Source organism: Felis catus, chromosome A1 (assembly GCF_018350175.1).
Source record: "Felis catus isolate Fca126 chromosome A1, F.catus_Fca126_mat1.0, whole genome shotgun sequence".
Taxonomy (NCBI): domain Eukaryota; kingdom Metazoa; phylum Chordata; class Mammalia; order Carnivora; family Felidae; genus Felis; species Felis catus.
Genome location: NC_058368.1, coordinates 60585440 through 60611479, shown reverse-complemented (window position 1 = coordinate 60611479; position 26040 = coordinate 60585440). Strand labels below are relative to the sequence as shown.

At 35.7% G+C, this 26040-nt stretch overlaps 1 long non-coding RNA gene across 4 annotated transcripts in view; it reads left to right on the top strand.

Moving 5' to 3' along the window:
* Window positions 1-26040, top strand: part of LOC101093984 — a 364880-nt gene that overhangs the window by 249428 nt on the left and 89412 nt on the right. The window contains exons 6-8 of one of the 4 annotated variants that reach the window (XR_002741700.2): window positions 472-537; window positions 2046-2080; window positions 9370-9722. This is a non-coding gene — a long non-coding RNA (uncharacterized LOC101093984). Of the gene's footprint in view, window positions 1-471; window positions 538-2045; window positions 2081-9369; window positions 9723-26040 lie in introns of those variants that run through there. The other 3 variants (XR_002741699.2, XR_006596077.1, XR_006596075.1) reach the window with 3 other exon arrangements.

Here is a 26040-nt window from a genome sequence, read left to right as displayed (position 1 = left end):
ATTTTTCCTCTACTGGCAATATATTGTACAGAAAATACGGGAACCCTGGAATATCAAGTAGCTCAAAAATGTTGAATAAAGCACATTGAACAAACTTAAACTTATAGCTGTGTTCCCAATAAGGTACAAGATTCCCCTTGTGACACAAATGAAGAAAAAACTAAAATCAGACTGGTGCTTGGCCCGGACAGCTGGGTGGTTGGGAATAAGGCAGAAAATAGTCACTGTGGTTGAGAGCTGGAGTTCCTTGTCCGTGTCAGGCTGGCATGGGAGAAAAGGCTAACAACCCAAACAAAACAGGGCTGCAAACTGCCAAATTCGTGGCTCAAGAGAGTGTTACAATTTTAGTGAAAGGTTATACCAGAAAAAAATCTAGAGAGCAACAAAAGAAATTAAAATAAATTTCTATATCTTCATCTGGATTCTGGATGAAATTAAAAAAAAATTATACTTTATGTTCTCTTTTCACAGAACTGCTCTAAGAATTAGAACTGAAGCTTTCTTCCTGGATTCCCCAAACTCATACAATAACCCCAGGTAATGCCTTGGGAAGAATGGGATTAAAAAGATTTACATTTTAAAAGTATTTGCAAGATTGCTATAAAAATAATTAACATATTAAGGTAATACCAAATAAGGTGAATTTCACATGCTTAGAAGCGTCTACATTGTATGGATTTCAACTGGGCTCCAAATTAAGCTATAAATATTATGCAGTAAATTGTAATCTAAATAGATTTCTTAGTGGATTTTGATTAATTGGTTTTCAAATAAAAGTGAAAGAACAAACGATTAAAGATTAGAAAAACTTTTTGAAGACAGGAACAAGGTGAGAGGATCTGTTCTACGATATATTAATTCTAATAATCAAATCAGAAGAATTAAGGCAATGTCTTGGCTGTGGAGCCAGTAGAGATAAATGTGTTAATAAAATAGAGCAGAAAGTACAGAAATAGATTCATGTTTATGTGGAAATTTGATATATTACCATGATGTCTGCAAATTTGTGAAGAAAGTAGTGATTCCTCAATACACTACAGTGAGAAGTCACCTGGTTATGAATAGGAGGGGGCAAAATAGATTCCTAAAATATACCAAACACAAATATAGTTTTCTCATACGTTACAGAACCAAGTGTAGAGCGTAATATATGCAATTATCTATGTGGCATTGATATAAGAAATGATTTCTCATATAAGACAACAAGTAAAAAATAAGGAAATAGTGCTATAATTTACATTTATATTATTTTTTCTGTGTATCCAAATATATCATACACAAATTGAAATGTGAACCACGGATTGGAAGATGTGTGCAGCACATAAAACTGAGAAAGATTAATAACCAGAATATATAATGAAGTTTAAAACTAATGATTTTAAAAATCCACTTTTTAAAAATGGTGAAAGATGCAATTTAGACCAACAGAAATCTGAAATGTCAATAAAGATGGAAAAAAGTACTCAAGCTGAATAGAAATGGGAAAAATTAAAGCCACAATGGGGATTCATTCTCAAGCACATCACACTGGCAAATTTTTAAAAGTCTGATAATACAGAGTTTTGGTGATGATGTGACCAAAAGAATTCTCAATTTTGTCATTAAAAGTGGAAGCTGGTCCGGCTACTTGTTGGAGCTGTTCTGCAATCTGATACGTTAGCAAAAGTACATTTTTACCATCTTGGAAGCAAATGTGGAGGGCCCTAGAGGCTGGTTCATTTCCCCTTTTTGTTGCAAAGAGAACAAGTTCAAATGGAACTGGTTAGCCTAACCAGAGACAGGAAGGCCTCCTCTGTGTAACACCAGTGTTCCTGGAAGGTGAGGTTCTTTGTCTGGATGATGACCTTGGTCCTCTGCGTGTTTGCCCTGTAGTGTAGTTCCTGTACCTGGGGATCCTCGTACTGTACCTGAAATATCCTCGTTACTCAGTTAAAATAACTGTTTGCTCCCCTCATTAGGCTAATCTGATTACCTCACTGATGTGGCAGAAACTGAATCTTGGTAGGGTATATCTCCTAACAACTGGCCCACTTGTTTCTCAACAGGACATCTAAAGAACTTGGCATTTCCTGCTCACCAGGTATAATTAACATGATACTATCAATATATTAGATCAGCATAAACTTTTCTGGAATGTCTGGACAATTAAGGCTTTTTTGTACTGTATTGTGGTTGAGAACAGAAGAATTGACATAGCCTTTAGGCAAGAAAATTAGTAAGTACTGCTGCCTTGATGAGGAATAAAAAGAATACAATCACCATATCGATAGCCACATACCAGGTTCCAAAGTCTGTATTAACCTCTTCTAGAAAACATACTGCATTCTGTATAGCAGGTATGCTTGAGGTTACCACTAGGTTAAAGTTACAATAATCTATAATCATCTGCCATTATCCATCTGGTTTTTGTAGGACTCATACATCAGCAACCCTATAATTTTTAAGTCTTTTGAATATGTCTTAACTCTTTACCATTCCACTTTGGCCATGGCTATTGCTTCTAATTAACTTGACCAGGGAAAGCCATTTCAAGATGACTTCCAGTTGGCCTTCCTTATCATGATAGTTTTCATTCCATATAGTAAGAAATCAAAATTATTTCTGTGAGTCGGTATGTTTCCTGGGTACACAGTTAAGGAAAGGAGCAATGACTACATAATGAGATCAGACTCAGTCATCCCACCATGAGATGAATGTGAGCTAGAATAGCACTTTTCATTTTGTGTCCATGTGACCGCATTCTGAAGGTGGACTATGATGACATTTGGGACCCCTAGTATCAGTACCAGGTAAGATCTTCCAACCAACATTTCTTAAATATCTATGTCTTACTTTTTTCCTGATGCATAATTACTTTGGTAAAATACCAAAGTCCTATTGAGAAAGCTTGAGAAAGCAGCTAATGTAAAACTTATGTTGGCATTGCAGAGTCTTTCCCGAAGAGGGTCTGGTTTCCATTTAATTGGTGGTCTGGGAATAATCCTCAAAACTGGGAAAGGAATCATGAGTTCCTCTTATGGCCACCAACAGCATCCTCCATCTAACTGATCTATATTTCAAGCAATACTTGATTGGCTGCCTTTCTTGTCCATAGGAAACCAATAGTCTATTAGTTACTCTGATAGATTCCTATAGGTCAGGACCTTGGTAGCCATTTCAGGCTTGTTGCACACACTGCAATTACACCCAACTTGTCTTTGACAAGGTGAGGTACAATCACCCGACCTCATCTTTAACAGAATCTTATTTACATTCATGTTAATAAGCAGTTCCATGACTTTATCTCCTATTATCCAATCTGGGCTCTAGTGGACAGCTACCACTGCCTTTTCGGCAATTCTAGTGTACCTCACATTGTCACATTCCTCATCACTTTAGTGAAGATGGTGTCTCCTAGGCCTTCTGAGGCAATATAACCAATAAAGGAGTTTTCTGGTCTTACATAATAAATCTTATGTTTGTCCATATCAATCACGTCCATATCTCTGAGTCTTCTGATCACTTCCCCAATTATTTGCCAAGGATGTGCCAGCATATCCACCCAGTTTACTATAAGCCATTATCATCCCCAGGATTCAAAGTTTCATTCCTGGCATCCTTGCCCAAGAATTAAATCCTGACTCATAAATCCTTCCATATAAATTCACTCTCTCCTACGCTGCCCTTTATTTGCACACATCTCCCTTCAACATGTTTAAGAAGCAACTCACTGACATGCCCTCCTGGTCCATTCTGGTAAATATTAGCAACGTTTCATAGGCCTTTTGGTGAATAACCCATTTACTTTCAGTTCATCTTTTGGGTCATATTGAGTCGTAAGCTTAGTTAGCAGTCTAGAAGAAATGAGAGTAGGTGACAGGAAAATCTTGAAGAGGACAAACATCAGTTTATAAGGCATCTACCTCAGATGTGGTCTTTGCGTGGTCTGCAAATATCAGGAGGCTAGTCTACCCAAGAAAAGGGAAAGAGGGTACTTGTTTGAACCTAAGGGCTTACATGATTATGTGGACTCGAAGTTCTCCAGCACATCCTACCAAAAGTCCCCATATCCAGACTCCCTCTGTTTACCCATAGTCCTTCTGATTTTGCCATGCTTGCGGCCAACTTTTGAGCCTGCTTTCAGCATAGTCTCACTTCCAGGTGTAGGAAATGATGGTTCCTTTAAATGCTGAGATGGAGGCTTTTTGGCTTTCATAGTTAGGTCTGAGTTGACAGTTGGATGACCTAACCTATTCTTCCCTTTATCAAGGCTTCTAAGAGAGTAGCCCAAAGCTACCAACTCCACAATCTCTCTAATTACCATTGCCTTATATATTTTAGTTGCCAGAGGTATCACAGAAGCCAGTGCTTCCCCTTGAGCTGTGCCTCATTCCAGTTCTCTGAAGATGAAAGTCTTAGTAATTACAAAGTTGTAGCATTCAGTCACCACATTTGTTTTTTACAACAACAAATTATTTGTTTACCACCCAGTAGGCAAGAAATTACATTGTAGAATCCCATCTTCAGGATTTGCCTTCCAGAACCACTTCTGGCCATAGCTGTTTTAGTTTGGGTTCCCTCCAAAATGCAAAACTTAGAATAAGGATTGGGGTGTATGTGTTTTAATGGAGAAACAATACCAAGAAGTACTGTGAGGGAAGGGATGTAAACTTCAGACAGAGAAAGGAGCCAACTTGATACAGAGTGGATCTGTGACTAAATAACCAATGTGGGCGACTGGTTCCAATTCCTTTAGGGACCCTCTGAGAAACTGTAAAGAACATGCCCCAGAATGGCTGATGCTTATTGGTTGATGGTCATGTGTCTGCCAAGCCCACCCCCCCCATCCTGCCTCCTCCCAACTTTGGCTTTTGGAGAGACAGGAGAGGGGGTTTCTGCATCCAGAGAACACTCTCACACTGAGACAGCAGTCAACAAACAAGCTCCCAGGGAGGATGGGGGATATGGGCAGGACACCAATAGTATCTTCAGTCCTTTTTCAACAATACAGTGTTCAGGAGAGATCAGAGGAGGTCCCTATCTCTGAGTCATTAAAATGGAAAACTATGTGTTATGTGCAAAAGCAATTTATTGAATTTTACATTGGATTAGCATTTCAAGGTAATTAATTATCAGACTACAGTGGTTCATACAGGAAACACAAATTAGATAACCAGGATCCCTTAAATTGAAGAGAAATTATGGGTTTTCAAGTAATCAGTTACTTAACAGTTTATTCCTTCATAGCTTTGTAGTATCTCTAAAAACAGTTGATTCTGGGGGCACCTGGGTGGCTCAGTCGGTTAAGCGTCTGACTTCGGCTCAGGTCACTATCTCGCGGTCTGTGGGTTCGAGCCCCGCGTCAGGCTCTGTGCTGACTGCTCAGAGCCTGGAGCCTGTTTCACATTCTGTGTCTCCCTCTCTCTCTTACCCTCCCCCGTTCATGCTCTGTCTCTCTCTGTCTCAAAAAAAATAAACGTTAAAATTTTTTTTTTAAATATTAAAAATAAAAAAATAAAAACAGTTGATTCTGATAATAATAATTATGAAAGTCTATGCTGCTAGATACCAGATTTTCAGGTTCCATATATTTAAGCATAATGACTATGCATGCATGTGCTAAAATTTAATAGCCCCACAAATATATTGTTCTTGTTTTAATGATTTAAGCTTAGAAATAATTAATATTTCTTCTGATTAATTATACCATATATTTTAGATTCTGGGTATACAACAGTATACAAAATAATTATGTTATAGTCAAACAATTAAGGAGGAAATACTTCGTGAACACCTACTATGTAAAAACGTGAGTATTAAATACTCAAAAAAATCAACTATCCTGACAAGGAATATATATTCTATATTTGTGAATGATCTTGGAGAGCTAAGTCCATAAAAAGTAACAAAGAATATACATCAAAATTTTTAAAATCACAGGAACAATTTTGATATGACAATTTCACTTGCCAATATGAACATTATAAAGTACAGTAGACCACTTATGAATCACAATTACTCAGATATATTTATGGCAGAAATTTTAAAGGATTATATAGCCTAACTTGAACACTCTAAAATTTCATTTGAAGAATAAAATCAGGTATACAAATTAATAATGTATTTACTGAATGCATCCATATGCTCAGAATAACTCTATTGTAGTTTGTTTTGACAACATTTCACAATATCTTAATTTTTGTTCTCATTTTAAACACTATGACTCATGTTGTATATTTTAAATTATGTATATTATTTTTAATTTTTCTTAAAAATATATTATTGACTCCATGATAGGTCTGGATTCAAATCTAGAATTCAGTTAGAACTTTCAACTCCTTTATGTATTAAATATATTTATTTTAAATTTTACATGTTGATGGTGCCTGAAATTCAATATTTATAATCTCATGTGTGCATGTGCGCATGTGTGTGTGTGTGTGTGTGTGTGTGTGTGTGTGTGTAGGGAAGATTTGGGCCCAATGTAACTTTTTTTCTACAAGTTTAAATATTTCACTTAATATCTTAATACCTACTTTTACAAGCTAGTACAAATGTGATTCATAATAATGACTGAATTCTCAGGGAAATATATTTATTACATTCTAATACTGTGCTAATGTAAGAAATATATCATTTTTTGTAAAATATTCCCAGAAAGAAAAAGTTTTACCATATGGAGAAAAGTTTACTCATCCAAATCGGTCCTTTTGAATTTTGGCTAACTGAAGACTTTATAAACTACAATGCTTAATACAATAAACAAATCCTATATACATATTTTCAAAAAGTTAATGTTTGTGATACTATTATATTTTATGTTACCAGTAAATATATAAAATATTTTAAAATTAATTTCAATACATGTGCATAGTAAAAAAAGTCTTCAAATTACCATTATTAAAATCGATTCTGAAAAAAAGAACTTTGTTTCTTCATAATGAATTATGAAAGAAAGTCGTATATGTTATAAGCTGCTTAGCCATCTTTTCTGCATGGTAAATATTCTTCAAGTATGAAGATTAGTGTATCTGTGCCCGCATCACGCCATTAGTCTTATTTCTGCCTTGTAAAGATCTCATTCTGTAGGGATTTGACTAATGAAGTTTCAGAGACAATAATGGCTTCCTCAGAGCAGAGACTGCCAATTCAACCATATTGTGCTGAACTGTAGAGAACTGTGCCAAATTGTGTGTGTCTACTTCAGAAACAAGCTGTTCATTAAAAAGAAAAAGAAAAAAATGGTAAGCAGCAAAATACATTTTCAATGTAACTATGGGTCCTGGCACACTGTAAAGATTGGATTTCTTTTCCCACAGTATCAAAACAGTCAACAAAACAGTTTCTTTCTGAGGATGAACAAGGTTAATAAGCAGACTTTAGTATCAGCTTTATTATCCACTTACACAGAGAAAAAATAACATTTTCAAAGAGATTTTGCAGTTTGTAGCAGGGCCTTAATGTTCACACTCCTTCATTTATTCCCAAACGAAATACTTATTGTAGTGCCACTTTATGCCAGGCGCTGTGCTGAGTTCTGTACCTACCTGTAGTTCTCATTTTCTTGAAAAATAGTTTGTAACGTTTTACAGGGATTTTTTTTTCCAAATCAAAGCTAATATATTGTAAGTCAGAGTCTGTAATATCTTATGTTAAAATATTACGCTTCCTCAGACTTACTTCCCCTTTGCTCTACTATCATGTTCTCCCATTTTGTTACTATTTTATATCTAGTACATTAGTTATATACATTTTAATTCCTCAATAACAAGTTTTTATTAACAACTTAACAATGATGAGTTTAGGGATATTTTTTTAAGTTTATTTATTTATTTTAAGAGAGAGAGAAAACATACACGTGAGCAGGGCAGGGGCAGAGAGAGAGGGAGAGGGAGAATCCCAGGCAGGCTCCATACTGTCAGCACAGAGTCCGATGCTGGGCTCAATCCCTGGACCCTGGGATCATGGCCTGAACCAGAAATCAGGAGTCAGACGCTCAACTGACTGAGCCACCCAGGCTCCCCGGGACATTTCTTATTCATCTCAATCTCCCCTGCTTCAAATACAGTTGCCAGCAGGTAATAGGACAGTGTCAATTTAGGATAATTTAAATCTACATCTATATATAACTTGTTTTAATACTCACTTAAAATTATTTTATACTTTACCTCCTGATTCTTCCCCATGTAACATTTTCTTATTCAGTGGGACTATTTCACTAGTTAATTTATAATTTTAAATATACCAAGATGAGTATTTGTAGCTTTTAAAAATTGAGGGACAATTTTGCCAGGTAATTAGAGATGGCAGCTGTTTATTCTCTAAATTCTTTTCTTGTTAGGCTTGCAATGTAATGTAATTATACAGAGAAATCTGAGGCCATCTTGATTATTCTTTTTCTCGTTTTGAGTTATCAGTTTCTTATATTTATTTAAAATATAAGTATGTGGCAGCACCTTCTGTCCATTGTTCCTGTCCCCATGCTTTAATAAAATTACCTTTTTGCACTATATATATATATATATATATGTGTGTGTGTGTGTGTGTGTGTGTGTGTATATGTATGTGTGTATATATATATGTATGTGTATATATATATATATACACATACAACATTGATATCATTAAAACCAATTGTGCTTAGTTTTTGCCATACTTTCATATTACTTCCATCATTAATTGTTTCTATTCCAGTTGTTCAGGTAATGATCTCAGGTTCGTGAGATTGAGCCCTGCATTGGGCTCTGTCTTGAGAGCACAGAGCCTACTTGGGATTCTCTCCTACTCTCTCTCTCTCTCTCTCTCTCTCTCTCTCTCTGCTGCTTGCACTCTCTCTCTCTTTCAAATAAAATAAACATTAAAAGAAAGAGTCAGATGTCTAATGACTGAGCCACCCAGGTTCTCTTATACTTCATACAGAGAATTTGGGGTCACTGATAGAATAATTTTAATAATTTGAAGAGTGGGGCTAGATAGCTAAAACTCATAAGTCTCCTCAGGGGAACATTATTTGCCACACTGCCACTTTTTAATTTCTTTTTTTTTTTGTTTAAACTAACAGCCAAGACAGCATAGCATAGTGAGGAGCTCAAATAGACTTGATGTGAAGCCAGGCTCTGCCAGCTAGTAGTGTAGGACTTTACGAAAATTTTCTTACCTGTATCTGCTTACATTTCTTCACCTATAAAATGAAGATAAACATAAGATTATATCATAGCATTGAGGTAAGAATTGAGTTAATATAAATTCAAAGTGCTTAGAACAGTCTGCAAGAAAAAGTGTTCCTATTTGCCATTAGCTATTATTATTATTACCATTATTATATGTACTATCAGAAAGAAGTAAATGTTTTCTTGTATCCTGTGTTTTTTTTTTCTTTCTATTGGCAAGTTCAAGATCACATCCCTGTCTGGTTCATTTTAGGGTTAAGCTCTTTATCACACCAGGATTTTGGTGAGTATACCCACTATATATGACCCCAGAGATTGTCCAGGGCTTTTGCCTAATACTTCTGATTTTAGAAACTACTATTAGGTAACTCAAATACAGCTCTTCTCCTAGTCTTTACTATCTACCTCTCCCTTTGACTTTAGCCCTATAAATTGATTTATGCCAGTGTTACCTGTCTGGGTTCTTCAAAAAACATTTTAATATTTATTTATTTTTGAGAGACAGATCATCAGTGGGAGAGGAGTGGAGAGAGAGGAAGACACAGAATCCAAAAGAGGCTCCAGGCTCTGAGCTGTCAGCAGAGAGGCTGACATGGGGCTTGAACCCATAAACCATGAGATCATGACCGGGGCAGAAATGAGATCATGACCTGGGCCGAAGTCGAATGCCTAACCGACTGAGCCACCCAGGCACCCTTTCTGTGGGTTCTTCCAAACTCACTTGCTGGCAATGCTGTATATTTTTCTTGAGAAGCAACACACCAGGACTTTCATTGGTGCAGAATATAAGAGGAATTTCTCACTTATTGACATGGAGACAGATGACACTTTTATACCATAAAGCTTTTTGTATTTGTCTTTTCATATTATGTGTAATGTCAATGGATATGAGGGAGGTGACAATTGGCAGAGAAATCAGATATGTTCTTCCCATGGCCTTTTTGCCCAGAAGTATGAACAAACAAAACAATATGTAAATTGATATTTCTAACACAGAGAAGCAGGGATATCTTGTTGTATTATTTTCCAAAAGAATATTGTGTTCTCAAGCTCATAAGTTTAGTTATCCATCCATTTGATAAGAATTTACCCCATATCTACTCTAAACCATTGGTTAAAAAGGATAAATAGACATGTTCTCTCCCCCTAAAGGAACTTAATGCAATCAGGGAGAGAAGGAAACTACATAAGCCAATATTCAGAAGCAAGATAATCACAGATCAAAATAAAGACTGTGGAAGAAATAAAAATAGATGCTGCAATAGAAAGTAAAAAGAGCCTTAACCAAAGTGCTTATGAGGTTCTCCATGAGCTTCAGGAATGAGAAAATGGTGTGATATAGAAGTAGGGGGCAGGGGGTTGACAGGTGGAGGTAGTGAGCTCATTTGGAGAATTGTAGCCCATAGCATGGAATTTGAACAATGCAGCATTTTGATAACTATAGAGAAGAATTTTAAGCCTGCTTTATTTATTTATTTATTTATTTATTTATTTATTTATTTACCTATTTTTGGATTTTTGAACAGATCACTCTTGCTAGTAGCTACTGTGCAGAGAAATATTAAAGTACTGAGGTGGGGGTGTCAGAAAGGGGACAGAAGAAGTTACACTATTTAGTTGTTTACTAAACAGGGCAGCCCTAGAAGAGTAACAGGTATAAAAGCAATTTTTATCAGTTAACTAAACTCATTTTCCTTGAGAATATGTAAAACTTGGCTTCTATTTTTGCATCAAGCAAACATGCCCCACCAAAATAGCAATTTAAATGATTGTCTTTGTCAGAAATTGATTGATACTGTTCATATTTTATTACCTTCTTTTCCCTGTTTTCTTTTTCTTTCTTAATTTGTTTCCTCTTAATTTTCTTTTAATAAGTAGGCATAATTTGGACAGACAAGCAAGCAGAACCCCATTTTCCTTTTGTACAAAATTCATCAATTATATTAATGATTATACTAGAAATCAATAGATTCAAAGGAAGGAGAGCCATTGGTGCACATCAAGTGTTCTTTTACCTATTGTTATGCTTTTTCAATTTTAAGTAAAAATATCTTTAAATAGTTCTTTATAGAAGAACACAAATTAATTACCCAGAGAAAATCAATACAACTTGATGTGGCACCTGAGTTTCTGGAATCTGCCGATTTCTAGTATTGTGGAAAACACGAATGGTTAAAATTAAGACACCTATTGTTGTTGTATTTCTCATATTTACACCACAGAAGTGCTCTTCATTTTATTCTCCTTTATGCTGAGAAAATAATGGATAGAGGTTGTTTTTTTTTATTTTTGAAAGAGAAGCCTGAAATTCTGGAATGTGTAATAAATAGTAACAGTTAAAATAAATCTGTGCTTAGATCTTCTGAAAATAAACTATGCATCATAGAGCATTTTTGGTGACTTTGCCTGATTTTTTTTTCTTTTTTGGGAATAACATCTACATTTTCTAATTCTACTCTGCACCCTTGCATTCTCCAGAGTGACATTTTTCTTAAAGAATGAATCTGATGGCATTCCTCCCTTGTTTTAATCCTGCAGTAATTTACCATTGCAATGAACATAAATTGCAAAGCCCATTATAAGAGTCATTCTCACCTCCCTTCACCACCCTTCTCAATAACCGTGGTCCAGAAGTATTGGTTCACTCCCTGCCTATTTCTTGGACACTTTCAACTCTGATCCAGGTTCTTTGTTGACTGGGCTCTTTCACCTACTACAAGTTCAAAAATTTTACATTGACAGCTTTCATGAGCCTGGCTGCTCCAGAAAGTGGACCAAGCTTTCAGATGTACCTAAGGGCCAGCATCTGGTATTAGACTATTCATCTAATATCAACAGTCCTGTGTATTAGCATTCTTCTTATCTTGCTGATGTGTTCATTCAAATCTCTGAAATGCATCTTCTCAGAAAGAATTTCCATAACCACCCAGGATAAAGCATGCTGTACCTTCAATGTTCAAACTATTTTAGTGCCTTGCTTTATTGCCTTCACTGCACTTATTAATATTTGAATTTATATTTTTTCTGTTTACTTTTAAATGTGCTTATTTTCTGTCCTATAACAAGGCAAACAATTTTCTGTCCTATAACAAGGCAAACAAGTATAGAGCTTTGGTCTGCCTGGCACACCTCAATATTGGACATTGGGTCCAGCAAGTAGTGTGCACTTAATAAATATTATAGAGAGGTGAAGGAAGGAAATAAAGAATAGATTCATAATCAAAACAGAAAATTAGAATTAGGCAGTGTTTTTAAAGTGCCATCTACATCAGATTGTGCCAACTATAACCAGTGGGCAAATCAAGATTGCAGTCTGATTTTGTATGGCTTTGAGAGCCAAGAAGATTTTGTACCATTTAAAAGGCTGTAAAATAAACAAGAATATATGACAGATTGCATGCGGCTTGCAAAGCACAGTCTATTTACTCTCTGGTCCTTTATGGAATAAGTTTGCCAGTGCTGTTCTAGATTAAGTCCTCACTGATGCAGGTATTCTCTGAATGGATTTGGATTACTTTCTGCTTCAGTTTCTTCCCATGAAAGGATAGGGAATTGGATTAATAGATTTGTTAATTTCCTTTCATTTTGGAGTTTTGGTAATCCTTCTGAAAGGTGAATGGTGACAGCATAGATAACCACAGCTACACGAATTCTATGTTCCTTAGTCTCCTGGCTGATAGGGGAATGAATAGAGAAAGTGAGTAAGAGTGAGTACATGTGAGAATTTAAAATGATGATTGCGTGAAGTAAGGCATCACTACAAAGAAGTTGAAGCAATGTAGTCACTGTCTTGTACTTCAAGGGATCTATTGCAGCAAAAGCCTACCCAAGTTAAAATACAAATCTCTTTTCTTCAATCCTTGACATGTATATCCAGTTGTTAACATATACATAGGATATAACGAAAAGGGTCAATGATTAATTAGAATAACATTTTCATACAGATGACATGCAGGGATATGTCCCCAGTCTGTCTGGGTTCAAATACTGGCTCCACCGTTTACTAGATATGTGTCTCTGAGCACACTTAACCTCTCTGTATCTCCATTTGTAAAAATCTATAAAGTAGTGATAATAAAGTTCCTACCATAGACAAGTGTAAGGAAAGCTAAATGTGTTAATATTTTAAAATTTTATTTATTTAAATTCAAGCTAGCTAACATACAGTGTAGTATTGGCTTCAGGAACCCAGTGATTCATCTCTTACATATAACACCCAGTGCTCATCCCAACAAGTGCCCTCCGTGATGCCCATCACCCGTTTATTTTTAACATGCTTAGAATATAATACATGTAGTATGTAGTACAAATCTTGGCTAAATAAAATCATTGCAGACTAACTTTATTGTCATCTCCCTTAGGCAATAAAATTTTATGACAAATAATGCTGAGCTACAATCAGACTTTCTTATATTTCTGAAACATAACATGCCTAATGAGGTTACATAAGAATTAACCTTATGTCGCATTCCACAGTTATGTCATTGTGTGAGATGACATATTTGTTTTAAAATTATTTTATCATTGTTAGAAAGGAAAGTTCTGCCTTTTCATTCCCATAAATTTCAAAATAAAAATGTAATTTCACTTTCAAAACAATTTTAATTTTACACATCAAATTAAAAGAGCACACAATTGTTTCCTAACCAGGTTGTCACAATTGTTCTTTAAACATTTTAGCCACAGGAAAACACAACAGAGAGCAGATCTAGAATATCTTTTCAAGGGAGAACATTTATAATATGACAAATAATAATATACTTCAAATGTTGTTTCTTCTTCTTTGTTGTCTTTGCTATTAGGGCTATTGTTCCCGTTTAAAAAAAAAAAACAATAATAAAATCTTGGAACAGAGACTTGACCCAGCAGCAGAACAATCCACATTAGACTCACTTCCTGTAAGAGTCTGTCTATTAAATACCATCTATAGTCTGATGATACCAAATTTTATCTCTGCAACTTGAACACCCCATTTCACATGCAGTCCTGTGTATCTAACTCACTCCACCCTAGATGTACAAAGCTTCTTATTCTTTAGGACTTCTGGCACACTGAGGCCTCAAGGCCTTGGCACTTGTCCTTTCCTTCACTTTTGTTTCATTATTTTTTTAAACATTTATTCATTTTTGAGAGACAGAGGCAGAGCATGAGTGGGAGAGGGGCAGAGAGAGAGACGCAGAAACCGAAGCAGGCTCCAGGCTTGAGCTGTCAGCACAGAGACTAACGTGGGGCCTGAACTCAAGAACCACGAGATCATAACCTGAGCCAAAGTCAGATGCTTAACTGACTGAGCCACCCAGGCTCCCCTTCCTTCCTTTTAATTACAAGACGCATTTTTTTTTTCATCTCCTTAAGATGCTCACTCAAAGATTCTTCTCTGTGAGGTATTTCTGACCCCTTTTAAAAGTAACACACCACACACAAACACACAAACGCCTGTTTGTTTCCATGCCACCCATTACTCTTTGATAAACTATCTATTGTATTTACTTAGTCGATATTGTATGAATCACCGTATTAGTATATAAGGACTGTGAAGGCAGTGTGTTTTAGTTGGTGTTTTTATTGTTGTTGTATTGTTAGTGTTGTTATTGATTTTTTCTCCTTCTTTGCTTATTTTCCTGTCATAAATTAGATACTTAATAAATACACAATCAATTAATGAATAGCCAATTAAAATAAGACTTGTACATTTATTCCACATAGATTCACTCTCTCTTACTATATGGTAGTCCCGAGGTGTGGAGAGGTTAGAAAATAGGTCTTACTTTGTTTGTACTGACACGATTGCAAATGGCCTTCTGTTGTACGGTTCTTCAACCTCTCTTTATTGTTTCCTTTTTTCTGTTTACTTTCATTCATTGACACTTTTTTTCCAAATGGTCTTCTGGAATGAGTTAAGTAAATATCTTTTTCTATTGTGAAAGGCCTCAGGATGATGGGGAATCAAAAACTTTGTTACTTGGATGTTATGGGTGGTGAAAGAAAAGTATGCTTAATTTTTATGTAGTTCTAGGTGAATAGTTAATTTATGAGTGATCAGAGATTGCTAGAAGCTCAAAGTACGTTGTTAAAAACTAATTGTAACCCAGGAGGCTCAGGTACAAAAATTTGAAATGCGCAGAGATTACAGAGGGCTTCAAATTCATTGAGGTGACACAGGTAGCATCTGTCTCCTTACCACAGAATGCGGTTTCAACCCTGCTGGCCAACTAGAGTGCTTGTCATTCTCATGAGATGTCTAAGCTGTTCCCCCAGAAATGTGGAACCATCAGAATAAAAAGAATGATCATGATAAGTTAAAATAGAAAATAAATTAAGGCAGGAACTAAAATCTAAATAAAACTGTTGAAGATAAAAATATAACATCTGAAAATTCACATTCCAAAACTAGAAAGATTTTATATAGTTTTATACAGTTGCAGCCATGGTCCTCAATGACCCAATTGTGGCAGGAAAAGGACAAAGCTCAGAGACAAGATTATAAAATGCATTCCTTAATTATCTGTTGATTAAACTTGAAGACCTTTATGGAGTGACCTAGGTAGCAACATTTTGTGCACAGAAATTTAGATTGCTGCAGTTGCCAGATACAAGATTTTAAAATGTGAGGAATTTTTAAATCCCTGATCGTCAAATTATATACATACAGATTTGGAACACCATTTATCTAAGCAAACTCACTATATAAATCTCAAACTTGAAAATACTGTTACCATCATTTAATGTAATGGTCCCCTCTTATCTTTGCTCTTTCTCACACACATATGAGATATATTGTTGTATATTTTATATATTTATACATTATATGTTATATATTTTTCTATATTTTGTATACATATATGTACATGTATATGCATACACAAAGAAAGAGTGATAGGGGCACCTGGGTGGCGCAGTCGGTTAAGCGTCCGACTTCAGCCAGGTCACGATCTCGCGGTCCGTGAGTTCGAGCCCCGCGTCAGGCTCTGGGCTGATGGCTCGGAGCCTGGAGCCTGTTTCGGATTCTGTGTCTCCCTCTCTCTCTGCCCCTCCCCCGTTCATGCTCTGTCTCTCTCTGTCCCAAAAAAAAAAAAAAAAAAAAAAAAAAAAAGTTGAAAAAAAAATTAAAAAAAAAAGAAAGAGTGATAAATAGAAGCCCTACCTTATCCACGGTTTCACTTTCTGAGGTTTCAGCTGCCTGCGGTCAGCTGCAATGCCTGATCACCCTTCTGACACAATGTCAGAGGTCAATATCAGCCGAACCCTATGTCACAGTGCCTACATCATTCACCTCACTTTATCTCACCACACAGCATCTTATCATCATATATCATCACAGAGAGAAGTATGAGTAAAGTACTGTAAGGTATTTAGAGAAAGAGACCACGTTCATATAACTTGTATTAAAGAGTATTGCTGTAATTGTTCTATTTTATTGTTAGTTATCATTATTCATCTCCTGCTGTGCCTAATTTATAAATTAACCTTTATCATAGGTAGGTATGTGTAGGGAAAAGCATAGTATATATAGGATTCAGTACTACTTACATTTTCAGGCATCCGATGGGAGTCTTGGAACATATTCCATGTGGTTAAGGGGGTGCAACTGTAGAAATGATAGTGATAAATAGTGAGTATATATATATTCACTATCACAACCAGGGTCTTTCTTTGGTGAAAGTCTTCATGGCCCTATTATAAAAACAATGCTTCTATTAATAGTCAAATAAGTACTCCTGAGGAGAGAAAAGCACAGTAGAATTCCAGCTTCTATTTCCGCCTCTCACTAGGGGCAGGAACTGCTATTAACTGACTATCTATTACATATTAAGTCTGTAACTAGTATATCTTGTATATAGTGAATGATAATATATACCATTCTATCAACCACAGTCCAGTCAAGAAAACGTTTGAGGAGCACCTGGGTGGCTCATTTGGTTTAGCATCCAACTCTTGGTTTCAGCTGAGGTCATGAGGTTCGTGGGTTTGAGGCCCACATCAGGCTCTGTGCTGGCAGCAGGGAACTTCTGCCCCTTCCCTGCTCACTTGCTCGCTCTCTGTCTCTCTCTGTCTTTGTCTCTCTCTCTTAAATTAAATAAACATAAGAAAAAAGAAAGAAAACATTTGAAACACTAGTTATTTTAAGAGACAGATTATTGTGAGAAAATGTTTAAACTGGTCATAGAAAACAAAATGAGAACACTGAGTTAACACGGTAACTTTAAGAAGCAAATAGCGCCCTAGAGATTGGGAGAAGAAAGCAAAGAGGTGGGTGTATCAGAACCTAGAAGTGGGGAGGAGGTGTTCTGGGGATCTGAGGGGATAGCATTGTCCAGCATGGGCTGAGAATGCCATGAACGCTAGAAATTAGAATTAATGAAAAGGTGAGGATATAGTGCCTAGGCGGTGCTGACAGGTATGGCAAACAAACAGGAAGGGGTGTTTCTTCCCTCTTCAATCTCTCAGTCTATTTTCCCCTTTTGGTAGAACACCACAAGGAGTAATGAATGGGAACTGCGGTTTCTGTAGTCACTGTTGCAGTAATGCAACATGGAGAATAGAAGGCTGGATTGGAAGAGAGGGGCAATAGCTTAATAATTGCTGTATTGATAAAATATGCAATTATAACTTGCAGGTGTTTAAAGACTCAGTTATGTTATTTCTCCAGTAATGGCTACCAGAAATGTTCTATCAATACTCCCACCTTTACTATGCGGACCTAACTTCCTTAATGGTAATGGCATAGCAGTCCAATTCTATATAATTTAGATACTTAGAGTTATTGAAACATATTTTTAGACCTCACAACTTCACCTTTTTTGCTTCATATTTTCAATTTCACATCTTGTTCAAAGTTTTCCTCTCTCAGATCCAATCCCCTACCAGTGCAAGCTAAACTAATGGCCCGAGCAGCCTGGAGTTTAATGGGAGCCCAAATCTGCTCTTTCATCTGCCCCCTCATCTTCCCGTGCTTGCCATTCAGGTTCTGAGGGTGAATCTATTAGGGGGAAACAAATGTCATCCCCTTTTATGGCTCTCTGTTATAAATCTGGTGTCTTCTCCTTGGTTACTCATAATTACTTTTCTAGTTCATTTTCTATTTTTTCAGTTAGGAGATCCTGCTGATAAAAGCTGAATTCTGACTAGTCTGAGCAGGGAATGTTCGTCCATTGACAGTTCCAGTATATTTCTGGCTGTCCCTAGTGGAAGTGCCATGTCAAATTAAGCAAGTGCCCTTTTGCCCTCTGCTGGTTTCATCCCTAACAAACCTATGTTCTTTATGGCCTGCCGACCTGAACTTTATGGACAAGAGATGGCAAGTATCTGTGACTCTTTGGAATTGAGTTTTGGTGAGTGTCCTTGTCTTCTCTCCATTATCCCACCCGCCAAGCCTCACCCATGGTTTTGTCCATTTCTGGTAGCCACTGAACATTAGAATAAACATTAGAATATGTAAGACATCTCCGAGACTTTCTCTTGATGTTTCTCTCCCTTGGGGAAAGAAAGGAAAAGGGAAGGTTTCTTTTTATGAACCGTGCCCAACTCAAAGGCCATAACTGGCCCTCTTCCATTTTTACACTTATATTCATTCATCCAGGTGGCAAAAGAAATGGTGGTAGAGCTGTTTCTGTTGAAATTGTACCTCTGAGATTGCCCTTGGGACTTTAGCTAGTTCTAACAGATGGTATAGTTCCTTAGGTTTATAGCACTGGACACTTTACACTTTTTGTTCTCAGTTACGGGACTTGTATCCAATCCTAGGAACTCCACCCAGTGCACTTCTGTATACATGAACTCTTTTATTCACCACAACCATGCATGAAGTGCTATTATTATTCCATTCTAAAGAGGAGAAAACTGATGGTCAGTTCTGCAACTGGTAAATTATAGATATAGATTTAAGACAAATTCAAGTCTAATCAAACCTAAGCTCTTTTCACTTTTGGTATATTCGGGAACACTTGGCCCAGCCTTCAGAACATCTATGGAACACATATTTGACCAGTTTGGAAAGGGATATAAATGAAATTATTCCTACAGTGTGGAATTTCTAGGGGTTAACAGAAATGGTAAGGAGCAGGATGTCAGTCAATAGTCACTGAACAAAATGAGGAATATCTAACAAAAATCTCCATTTTTTTAAGATTTATATATTTGAACTGGTTAGTGAATCTTTTGGTGCCCATGTTCTTTACTTTTAAATGGGAAAAATAATGGTTTTTCCTTCATAATATTACTGTGAGGAATTAATCTGTTATACATAAAGTCTTTTGAAAGCTGCAGGGCACAGAATAAGCACTCAAATAATGGGGTTATTATTATTATCATCACTCCATTTATACCAGAAAATGTACACTGCCCAAGCATGCAGATGGAGGCAGAGAATTCTTGACTCACTTCAAATACATTGGCATTATCTCCCAAAATATCTCACATTCTGTGAGCTGGGAAACGTGTCGTCTCTCTATTTAGACATAATGGTGGAAGTATATAGGAGCTTATTCACTTCAATCATTTTGGGATCTGTATATATTCCTTCTGTTCTGTTGGAAACTTTGGGTCAGTTTTAGGGACACTGCTTTCATCCATTTTTGTCACCTTGTTTGGTATAAATTTGGGTTGCCATGCTCCTCTTTCACAGCTACTATCTCCACAATTTTAGCCCTTGCTTTCAAAGAAATTTTTGCAAGACTGCCAGTTGGAATAAGTAATTAACACTTCAGCTCAGCTCTGAAAGGGGAAAACAACTGTGGCATACAAACTCCTGCCAAAGTCAGTTCTCTCACCCAGAAAATGCCTGAAATACTCATCAGGGTACTTTCAATTTCACTAAAGGAGAAAAGAAAAAAGGCAACATGATCAAAATGGAAGTTCACCAGCTTATCCCTATCAACTTTTGGACCAAAAGGAAACAACAACAACAATAAAATACAAAAAACAAAAAACACCAACCCACAAAAAAATAAGGTAAGGGAAGGAGTGAGCTGTAGCATGTATCAACATGGAGACATCTCACTGATACAATATTGAGTGAAAAATACCAAGTTACAAAAGCATATAGGCAATATAATAAAATTCATTTCAAGGATTAAAAACACCCAAAAACATACTGTGTGTTGTTTTCTGATAAATCTGTAAACAAAATGTGAAAACTTCTATGGAATGGATGTATACCAAATTCCAGACTATAGTTGCCTTTTGTACAGTGGCAGTGGAGGAGGAGGGACAAGGCGAATTGGGAGAAATACACAGGGAACTTCGATTTAAACTTTCCTTCTGAACCTGGGTTGTGAGTTTATAATTCTTACATTATTTCTATGATATGAATATATATGATCTATTTCAAACTAAATAAAAGTCAGGTCCACTCTCATTCAATACACTTCATAAAAAGTGACTCTGGAGGAAAGGATGTTACAGTGTGAGGCAGCCTGTGTCTGAAAACTTGAGTGATATTCAAAAGAACACTAGGGATTTTTCTGTTAACGTGGACCCTTGCTGTGAGAATAACCAGTTACATTTCTGCCACACTTCTTTTTTCACTGCCATCACTGTCTTTTCTAGGACCTCAGTGGAGTAGTGATATGGAGCTAGTTCTTACCTATGAGTCTGTTTTGTGATCTAATTACATTTGAATGATTATATCAAACAATAATATTAAGCATATATGCTTGTAATGATTCAGCGGTGTACCCTGAGTTGCCATGTCATAATCTTCTCTACTAAAAATTCATTGCTTTGCAATACTAGTACTCACTCTTTCTACAGAAAAGTCAAACATCCACAAGACACCAGAAGACTTTTTGTGGCTTTTCTGATTGGTTTTAGAGGGTAGGTAGGATCTAGCACTCCTATACCCAAATAAACTGTGAAATGTCCAGTTAGTTTCATTTTTTAAGTTTTCATTTTTTAAGTCAGATAAGTTTTAGTAAATATGTACAGTTTTGTAAGCCACATCTATATCAAAATAGGACAATTTTATTTTATTAGCTCAGACATTTGCAAATTATATTGCATTGTTAGCAATTTTATTTTTTTTTTAATTTTTAAATGTTTATTTTTAAGGGAGAGACAGTGTGAGTGAGGTAAGCGCAGAGAGAAACAGAGAAGAGACACAGAATCCAAAGTAGGCTCCAGGTCTAAGCTGTCAGCACAGAGTCCTACATGGGGCTCAAACTTGCAAACTCTTAGATCATGACCTGAACCGAAGTCAGATGCTCAACTGACTGAGCCAACCAGGCGCCCCACGTTGTTACTAATTTTGTTAAGGAGTTGTAGGAGTTCTTCATATATTCAAGATGTAATCCTTTGTCAGGTGTGTTAAAATATTTTTTTACCAGTCCCTGACTATCCAGATTATTTTTTTACAGCAGTTTGGTGAGCAGGAATTTAAAACTTTTGTGATGGAAAAATGAAATATTTGCCTCTTTAAGTCACAAATATATTCTATGTTTTCTTTTAGAACGCTTACAGTTTTGACTTTTAACTTCAATGTCTGTGTATTGGGTGTTAGGTCTTCAATTTGAATTAGTTTTCATGTTTTGTGTGAGTTAAATGTCAAGGTTTGTTTTGCTTTCTTTTTTATATGGATATTCAGCAATTCCAACACCATTTGTCAAAGAAAATTTTCTTTCTCCACTGGGTTGCTTAACACCCTTAAAAATTATTTGATAATTATATAGGTAGGTGGGCCTGTTTTTTAATTGTCTACTCTATTCTATTGACTTATTTGTCTATCTTTTGACTAAACCACACTGTCTTGTTCACTGTAGCTTAATAGCAAAACTTTAAGTCAGAAAGAGATATTCTTCCTATTTTGTTTTCCTTTGTCATTATTATTTTGGTTTTCCTAGAACTTTTCATTTCCCTTTACGTTTTAGAATCATTTTGCCATTATTCACAAAACAACAAAAAAAAAAGTGTGCTGTGATTTTAGGATTGCATTGAATCTATGCTTCATTTTGTGGACACTTACAATGTTAATAATTTTGAGTCTTTTAATCGATGAATGCAGTATATTTCTTGTTTATTTAGGACTTTAAAATTTTACCTTGCCCTTATTTTATAGCTTTTATTTTTTTCTTAATTTTTAATGTTTATTCATTTTTGATAGAGAGAGACAGAGTGTGAGTGGGGTGAGTGGCAGAGAGAAAGGGAGACATAGAATCTGAAGCAGGTTCCAAGCTCTGAACCATCAGCACAGAGCCTGACGTGGGGCTTGAACCCACGAACTGTGAGATCATGACTTCTGTTGAAGTCAGATGCTTAATTGACTGAACCACCCAGGCACCCAATAGCTTTTAATGTAAAAATCTTGGACAACTTTCATAAAATATAATCCCAAGTATCTATGTCTTTGGATGCTTTTTGAAAAGGTATTCTTTAAATTTCATTTTCCAAATTTTTATTCCTACCATACAGTTATATAATTTATTTTGAGTTCTGCAACATTATTAAACTGACTTATTAAATCTAATAGGTCTTCTTTTCCTTCTAGCAATTTTAGGATTTCCTGACTGGATAATTGTGTCATCTGAGAATAATGAAAATTTTATGTTTCTTTCTCTTAAATCATTATGTCTTTTCTTTCTTTGTGTGTGTGTGTCTAGTAAATTTGAAAATATGGATGACTCAATAATGACCCTTGTCTCTTTACAATTGATCTCCCTGGGCAATCTTATCCATTTTTATGGTTTCAACTTCAATTTATATCTCTAATTCAAACCACTATTTTGAGCTTTATACACATACTTCTGACCTCTTATCACTAATTACAATCTGTACATTTCTTAGCCTTCTCTATTTCATCATCCTAACTGAATTTACTTTTATCTCCCCAAGAACTAAATGCATTTCTTTCCCTAGGTATTTAGGTCAATGTCATGACCAAGAACTCTAAAATGGATTCTTGAAATCAATTTTAATTTCATAGCTTACTAACACCATCACCCCTCCCACAGACATACTCTCACTCAGAGGCAGACACAAAACTGTTTAGCAAACACTTTTTGGCTTACCTCTTGATAATCTTCTATTCTTTCCTTGCTATTCTCCGTGCTACTCGTGTAACTCCTGTGCTTATTTCCATTTGCATGGACTATTGATGACCAGTGGATTTGTCTCCTCATCCAGCCTCCACATTAGAAAGGTTATGAACGCTGACTTTAAAATACAAATCTGCACATGTCATTGTGTTTCCAATAAACCTCCAAGGAACCCCATTTATGTGTAGATTAAAATTCAGATTTTTAAATCTCCATATATATTTATACAGAGGTAATAGAGAAATTGAGAAGGCAAACTTAAAAGTTCCTGTTGATTTTAATGTCACTTAAAATAGTGCACTGGATCTTCTTTTGTGCCTCCAGATCACTCTCCACCATCTTCCACCTCACTCTATGCGCTAGAAGCAAACTATTATGGTCGATAGACTCTTTGGTTCTTCAGTTTCCTTTTGGGTTTGATAGATGAGTAGCACTTTTATGAAATAAGTGGAAGGATGGAGGGAGAGTTTGCGTTATTCATTCCCCAGATTTATCCCTAGGCCTTACTGTGGGCCTCACTGGATGGTGTCATGCTTACCCCTACTGGACTCAGGGTATGACACTGTCTCTATTTACACCTTATCTTCAACTTTAAATAGTCTCTTTATTGAATGCTCTTCAAATTGTTCAATTTGGGTGTGCCATCTGTTTCCTGATTATGACACACACAAAGGTAAAGAAATGACTTGATTTTTTTTAGCATAAATAAAATACTAGTTTGTCCTTGTGTAAAGGCAAGGAAAATTAATAGTGTCAGGTATTTTTCAGGGTGGATGATGCTTCATCCCCAAAATCTGCTACCTTCCCGAATTCATTTCATCTCACTTCCTCATTTCTACCTCACACTCCAACCATTCCACATGAAAGGTAACCATACTTTTTGTGGGCATAGTAGTTTATCCATAAAGTTCTGTGTCACCTTTTCATTTCCTGGTAACCTATATAAAGTCTGCATAAATGGCACACTGGCTTACTGACACTGGCCATATTTATGTTTCTTTTTAAGCCACAATGAATTCAACAGAACTCTTCTACTACTATTTTCCCATTATTCAGGCTTTCAAGTCAATTTTTCAAACTAGGTGAGATATTTCATCTGGGAAAAGACAACAAACATTATCTTGACGTTTGTATAATCATTACTTAATAAAACTCAACCTATAACAGATATTAAATAAATATGCATATATTCATGTAATACAGTTTAGAAATATTTTGTGGGCCCTGACTCATGAAACTGGCTATCGATATTGAACAACTTGACAAGTAAATTCAGATGTTTCTACCTACTTAGTTGAGTATAGATAGACTTAATGAAACACATACATAAAACTGAAAAAGTGCTAAACCTCTGAATTTTACATTAAATAAGAAAGACTTAAGGGACATTTTAGGGCAATGCATTATGGTGTTGACGAATTGTAAGATAGTGCATTTCCATAAAAGTTAGAAATGCATCAATACCCAAGAATAATATAAGGATTCAAAATGGTACAAGTGGCAAGGATGAAAAGTGAGATCAGATTCCTGACTGATGGTGTTCATTGAAGCTGTCATGGCACTCCAGCACTTGGGACACATGCCAACTTAGTTCATTTTATTCAGTATCCTTAAATTACTTCTAAAGTTTAGTCAAACACTCTTGTGCTTGAATTGGTAGCTAACACTTTAATAGTTTATATGTCTCATGAGCCACATCAGGGCCTACTTTTCCAATGAAGTTAACAGAATAATGTAGAGTAATTAAAGAAAAATAATTGCATATATGAGATTTTATGGAAATCATAATATTTGAGGAGAGAGAGAAGCTTTGCATTTATGGAACAAAATCCTATTATACAATCCTATATGTTTTTTGTTGTTGTTGTTGTTCTGGTTTTAATGTTGTTGCTATTCAGGTGAAGTAACTTCAGTTAATAAAACTACATTTGAGTAAACACAGTCCTTTTTCATCACTGACCTACGTAAATCTATGACCACAAGAGATATATAAATGTTAATTAAGATTGCAAAATAATACACAAACTTCTTGAAAGATAGAGATAAAACCCTTCAGAAACCATTTTAGATAACATAGTTATTAATCACATTATGGTCAGAGATACATAGATGCATGACTTTCAAAGCTGAAAATGATTGTAGAGGGCATCTATTTCATGATGCAAATTATCCTTCACTAATATCTAAGAAAAGCAGGCACCTGAGCTTAATTTAAACAGTTCTGGTGACAGAGAAATTATTAGCCCATTTTAACCCAGCCAATTGTTAAGAGTCCTTCCTTACATTTGTCTTCTTATAAATTATACTCACTTTTTCAACTGATTATACAGCAAATCTAATTTTTTGGTTGCATAAAAACCTTCAAATATTTAAAGATAGATATCTCCTTCTAAATTATCCAGTGAAAGAGTCTTAGTTCATATAAACATATATCATTGTTTGAGATGTATCATCATTCTGACCACCATTCTAGAGACTTACTTAGTTTGTCAATAATCTTATAAAAAATGTGACACAAGGAATTGATTGTATCATGCTCAGTGTTTCATGACCAATTCAGTCATGACTTATATGAAAAAAATAAAATTAACAACTAGGTGTTTACCAGCTCAACATTTTAGTCTGGTTATTGTAGTCAATGTAATTATTCACTAGTGTATCTGTTAGAGTTGAAGGGAGAGAAACCACAGAGTTATTTGAACAAGGAAAAGTTTAATATAAAGAATGATTAACAAGAAATGGAAATAAGGAGTTATTGGCTAGTGAAAAGTAGAGAGAAGTAAAGAGAATTCTGAAGAATATGGGAGCAGAGGTATAAGATGTGGCCACTTATACCTGGGGCTGGGCTGGAACACTCAAAGAAA